General features: G+C 39.8%; 1 protein-coding gene across 1 annotated transcript in view; it reads left to right on the plus strand.

The window, feature by feature from the left end:
• Nucleotides 1-6,812, plus strand: part of SYT10 (synaptotagmin X) — a 122,993-nt gene that overhangs the window by 88,481 nt on the left and 27,700 nt on the right. The gene's annotated exons all lie outside the window — the stretch shown is intronic.

Here is a 6,812-nt window from a genome sequence, read left to right on the forward strand (position 1 = left end):
CAGGACTGATCTCCTTTAGAATGGACTGATTGGATCTCCTTGCAGTCCAAGGGACTCTCAAGAGTCTTCTCCAACACCACAATTCAAAAACATCAGTTCTTCGGCACTCAGCTTTCTTTATAGTCCAACTCTCACATCCATACATGACCACTGGAAAAACCATGGCCTTGACTAGACGGACTTTTGTTGACAAAGTAATGTCTCTGCTTTATAACATGCTGTCTAGGTTGGTCATAACTTTCCTTCCAGGGAGTAAGCCTCTTTCAATTTCATGGCTGCAATCACCATCTGCAGTGATTTTGGAGCCCAGAAAAATAAAGTCTGACACTGTTTCCCCATCTGTTTGCCATGAAGTGATGGGACCAGGTGCCATGATCTTAGTTTTCTGAATGTTGAGCTTTAAACCAACTTTTTCACTCTCCTCTTTCACTTTCATCAAGAGGCTTTTTAGTTCTTCACTTTCTGCCATAAGGGTGGTGTCATCTGCATATCTGAGCTTATTGATATTTCTCCCAGCAATCTTGATTCCTGGGTTTGTGCTGAGGAAGTTTGTGCTTCCTCCAGCTCGGCGTTTCTCATGATGTACTCTGCATATATGTTAAATAAGCAGGGTGACAATATACAGCCTTGATTTTCTTGAATATCTTGAATATCTACTTGATTAGTAATATCCAATTCCCTCCATGTGTTAAATCTCTTACCTTAATATTTAACTTTCTTAAATGTATTACTGTCACAATGTTTTTAAAAATGAATAAGATATTCTTTACTATTATCCTCAATCTTAAGTTGATTAAAACATGACACATTATAAAAGACTGTGCTTTGGCATACACTGCTTTAAGTCTTTCTATAAATTTAATTAGTTCACTAAACCAATTTTTTACTTGGTTTTTTACTTGGTTTTGTAAATTTTTACAAAATGTTTACCAATGTTAAACCATTCAATCACTGATTGTATACCAATTTTATTTATATTTTTGGAATGCTTTTAATTTTTGTATATGCTATGCACAGTCCCATACCCCATAGTAAGTAATAGGATGATTTACAAGTATAGGCACATATTAAATAGCAATCTAGGAAAGAGCTTAGACTCTTTCTAAGGAGCAGGAAATTATGTTTAAATAGGTTGCTACTGTACCAAGTAGATGCAGATGTTTCAATTTATAACTAGTTATTTATAGAGAAGCAACTATGATATAACTGATATGATGACTATAAAATATTGCCCACACAGTGAAAAATAATGACTAGGTGAACATTTTTATAACAGATGCTGGTTACCTGCTATGCCTATTTAGACCAAGGATTTAAATTATCTATGTTATAGGTTCAATAACTTCTGTTTAGTTCTTCTATTTGCCAGGTATTCTTCTGGATGTTTTAGGACATAAAGTGTCCCCAGTCTAATAAGGCTTACTATGTAGAAACAGGTGATAATGAAAGAAATATGAATATCTCCAGTGAATGAAAGTGCTATATGAGGCAAGGTAAGGGACAAGAAGTTGGCAGTGAGGCAGAGCCACTCTTCATAGTATGGTCAGATAAAACCTCTCTGATGAGCGTGGTAGATGAGGGTCAGGTCACTGAGAGCCTTTAGGTCATGGAAAGAACTTTGAATGATATTCTGAGTGACATGTGAGACCACTGATGGCTTTTGATCAGAACTGAGCCATGACTTCATTTATTAGCTGTAAGATCTCTGGCTACTATATGGAGAAAAAACTTTGGCAAAGGAATGTGGAACCAATTAAACCAATTTCTTATTTTTTAAAATAGTGAAGCTAAATTCATCCAGTTCAATATCTTCATATAGCAATAACTGAGAAGAATTCCTTCAATCAGGAATTTTGTAATGATATTTAAAGGCATCAAACATTCTAAGGACTGCTGTATACAGTTTACTACACAAGTTTCTATAACCTATCTATAAATAGTAATTAAGTTTTGAAAATAAGTCTCCAGTTTCTCTCAGCAAGAAACTTCCTTATCTCTTAACCAGTAAGATGAAGAGTTCTTATCAAATTTGTATACTCTTATTGTGTTCCAAGTTCTTTTTGTCCCAGTGTCTATATTAGTCTATCCCATTTGCTCTTTATGTAGATGGTTAGGATACTTCATTTGTTAAATCCAGGAAGGTTTGTTTCAGCTCTATCTCTTCAACCTGAGCATTCAATGACTCCTGGTAGCTAATCCAAATGGCTGTATTGGATTGTATAAGAGTTAAACCATTGTGTCAGGTAGTTATTTCCTGCTTGAATTAAGGGCTGAAAATGGTTCTCCTACTGAGACAAAACAGGGGCAATATTAAATAGCATCCTTGGCAATAATAGCTCTTGGCTGTGATCATTAAGCACTTAATGCTCAGTATGCTTTATAATGGTCCCATCTATAACACTACTATGCTGTCTGCCCACTTCTGCCTTGACTTCAAATAAGTTTCATCTTTGTTCCATGACCAAGCACAATGCTTAATATTATATGCTTAATACAAAGGCATTCCTTCGTTATGGAAATACTAGCAGGTCCTGCTAAAGGACACCAGGTGAGCCTTTTCTCTGTTTTTAATGGAGATGGTGGGAAAGAATCAGTAAAGAAAATGTGAGGTAAAAATTCAGGAATGTAACTAGGTTTTCTGATAAGACCCTCATTTGGTTATTTCTTCTCCGTCTTCATTGAACATGATGAAATCTAGTTTAATCGGAATCACTGAGAGAAAGAGGAAGGGCAGGGAGGAAGTGTTGTTCACAAAGTGTGGTTCTTTGAAGAAGAAGGAGGGAAATGAGCTAGAAACTGGAACAGGATTATAATGTTAATTATATTTCCTAATTGTAATTCTGCCAAGCACCTTCTTCGTCGTTTTCCCTTGCTCCCCATAGTCACTAGACTGCTTGCCCTGGCTGAGTGGAAGAGATGGTCAGATGTAAAAAAAAAGAAGCAATTTTTCTACCTTAGGGATGTATTTATTTTGAAATTCCAGAGTGCTATAGAATTATAGCAAACATAATGCCAAATCACCCTAGAGTAAAGGGATCTATAAAGAAATAGATTCAATAAAACTAGCAGATACGTATCATGCAACTTCAGCTCTCCAAATCCTGTGTACCTTTAAATGACTCAAAAGTGTTTTGAGCCATACATGGATATGCCCTTGCACACTTCTAGAGGGTTTCCTCATAAAGCCCTCAACAGTCATGAACAGTGTCTTAGCTCAGTTGCTCTCTGGTTAATGAGCAGTCTTTACATCTTCAAACGGAAGTGAAGTCCCTGCTGCCACTGACCTGGCTTGATGCTTTTATGATTTTTTCATTCAGTATGCTTTTTATTGAGAATCAACATTATGATGCTCATGAACAATAGAAATATTGTTATAAACAAGAAAAGAATAGTATTTCTTGAGCGTCTGCAAATTGAACATACATTATCTTTGCATATTATCCCTTTTAAGTCTAAATGCAACCTCCCCAGAAAATTATTATCGATATTAGTCATGAAAGTGGATCTCATCTTGATTACAGAGAAATTCTGAGTTGATCTGAGTAAGTATTATTGAGAATGGGTCCTAAAGCAGTGATCTTGTTTACATTCTGGTCATAGTTAGACACTTAAAAGCCTTACCTCACAACATCTTTATATGATGCTTCCTCTATTTGTAATTTCCTTTACCATTAGTCATTCTTCAAGATTCAGTCACCCACTTCTGAAGTTCTCCTAGATCCTCATGGGAAGAAGCAAGTATTTTTCATCTCTACTCTCACAATTAAAACCCAGGAATCCCTCTAAAAGACTGTACAACACTGGATTTAAAAATGTACTTTAAAATTATACAGACGTAAGTATTTTTTATTCCATTTTGTCTCTTAATTATGTGATGTTCTGAGAGGCTATGTAACTTACACAAAATCCCATATAAGCCCTATAAGGAGAAAAATTTTGTCCTGATCATCAGTGATCCCCTAATGACAAGAACGGAGAAGGCAATGGCACCCCACTTCAGTACTCTTGCCTGGAAAATTCCATGGACGGAGGAGCCTGGTAGGCTGCAGTCCATGGGGTCGCTAAGAGTCAGACCTGACTGAGCAACTTCACTTTCACATTTCACTTTCATGCATTGGAGAAGGAAATGGCAACCCACTCCAATGTTCTTGCCTGGAGAATCCCAGGGACGGGGGAGCCTGGTGGGCTGCTGTCTATGGGGTCGCACAGAGTAGGACACGACTGAAGTGACTTAGCAGCAGCAGCAGCAATGATAAGAACAGTGTTTTCCATTTAGGCTGTTCTCAATAAACACAAGCATACTAATAAATGAATGAATGTTTAAAAAATGATGAGGTATTTGATAAAGCTAGAGTGCAGAGTTTGTTGTATCACTTCAGCTGAGTTTAGTTCAGTCACTCTGTCATGTCTGACTCTTTGTGATGCCATGGACTGCAGACGCCAGGGCTCCCTGTCCATCACCAACTCCTGGAGTTTACCTAAACTCATGTCCATTGAGTTAGATGGTGATGCCATCCAACCATCTTATCCTCTGTCATCCCCTTCTTCTCCCACCTTCAATCTTTCCCAGCATCAGGGTCTTTTCAAATGAGTCAGCTCTTCGCATCAAGTGGCCAAAGTATTGGAGTTTCAGCTTCAACATCAGTCCTTCCAATAAACACTCAGGACTGATTTCCTTTACGATAGACTGGTTGGATCTCCTTGAAGTCCAAGAGAGTCTCAAGAGTCTTCTCGAACACCACAGACCAAAAGCATCAGTTCTTCTCCACTTAGCTTTCTTTATAGTCCAACTCTCACATCCATACATGACCACTGGAAAAACCATAGCCTTGACTAGATGGACTTTTGTTGACAAAGTAATGTCTCTGCTTTATAATATGCTATCCAGGTTGGTCATAACTTTCCTTCCAAAGAGTAAGCATCTTTTAATTTCATGACTGCAATCACCGTTTGCAGTGATTTTGGAGCCCAGAGAAATAAAATCTGACACTGTTTCCACTGTTTTCCCATCTATTTCCCATGAAGTGATGGGACCAGATGCCATGATCTTCATTTTCTGAATGTTGAGCTTTAAGCCAACTTTTTCACTCTCCTCTTTCACTTTCATCAAGAGGCTCTTTAGTTCCTCTTCACTTTCTGCCACAAGGGTGGTGTCATCTGCATATCTGAGGTTATTGATATTTCTCCTGCTAATCTCAATTCCAGCTGTGCTTCATCCAGCCCAGAATTTCTCATGATGTACTCTGCATATAAGTTAAATAAGCAGGGTGACAATATACAGCCTTGATGTACTCCTTTTCCTATTTGGAACCAGTCTGTTCCATGTCCAGTTCTAATTGTTGCTTCCTGACCTGCATACAGATTTCTCAGGAAGCAGGTCAGGTGGTCTGGTGTTCCCATCTCTTTCAGAATTTTCCACGGTTTATTGTAATCCACATAGTCAAAGGCTTTGGCATAGTCAATAAAGCAGAAATAAATGTTTTTCTGGAACTCTTGCTTTTTTGATGATCCTGCTGATGTTTGCAATTTGATCTCTGGTTCCTCTTCTTTTTCTAAAACCAGCTTGGACATCTGGAAGTTCAAAGTTCATGTATTGTTGAAGCCTGACTTGGAGAATGTTGAGCATTACTTTACTAGTGTGTGACCCACTATGACTAAATTAATGGAAAAAGGCATTGAAGTCATGTTTTCTCCCCACCCTTGCCCTACTTGGACCCTTGATTGGGATACATTTCCTGCAGCAGTGAGCCCAAAGGAAGGAGATACCCCATGTCCAAAGTCAGAGAAACCCCAGTAAGACAGTAGGTGCTGAAGTGGCTGTGAGGAGATACCCCATATCCAAGAGCAAAGGAGACGCCCTAGATGGTAGGAAGATGCAAGATGGTAGGAGGGGCAAATTTGCATTTAGAATCAAACCCCATTCCCACCAGAGACACTAAGAGGGCTCAAACAAAGCTTCTGTGCACCAGGACCCAGGGACCCCATACAGACTGAGACAGAACTGTGTTTGAACATCTCTTGTGGAGGTATGGGTCAGCAGTGGACTGCCACAGGGACAGGGGCTCTGGGTGCAGCGGACTTGGGTATGGTATAAACCCTATTGACGGAGGTCGCCATTAACCCCACTATAGAGCTTCTAGAACTTACACAGGACTGGGAAATAGACTCTTAGAGGGCACAAACAGAACCTTGTGCACCAGGAGAAAGGAGCAATGACCCCACAAGAGACTGACCCAGACTTGCCTGTGAGTGTCCAGGAGTCTCCAGCAGCGGTGTGGGTTTGTGGTGGCCTGCTGCAGGCTTGGGGGCACTGAGTGTAGCAGTATAAGCCTGGGATCTTTTGAAGGAGGTCACTATTATCTTCATTACCTCCACCATAGTTTGAAAGTGAAAGTGAAGTTGCTCAGTTGTGCCCGACTCTATGCGACCCCATGGATAGTAGCCTGCACCAAGGTCCTCCATCCATGGGATTTTCCAGGCAAGGGTACTGGAGTGGATTGCCATTTCTTTCTTCAGGGGATCTTCCTGGCTGGCTTCAGGTAAATAGCAGAGAGGGAACACAGCTCCACCCATCAAGAGGAAATTAGATTAAAGATTTACTGAGCATGGCCCCTCCCATCAGAACAGGACCCAGTTTCTGTTGACTATGCCAAAGCCTTTGACTGTGTAGATCACAATAAACTGTGGACAATTCTGAAAGAGATGGGAATACCAGACCACCTGACCTGCCTCTTGAGAAACCTGTATGCAGGTCAGGAAGCAACAGTTAGAACTGGACATGAAACAACAGATTGGTTCCAAATAGGAAAGGG

Source organism: Bison bison, unplaced genomic scaffold, assembly GCF_000754665.1.
Source record: "Bison bison bison isolate TAMUID 2011002044 unplaced genomic scaffold, Bison_UMD1.0 scf7180017864468, whole genome shotgun sequence".
Taxonomy (NCBI): Eukaryota; Metazoa; Chordata; class Mammalia; order Artiodactyla; family Bovidae; genus Bison; species Bison bison.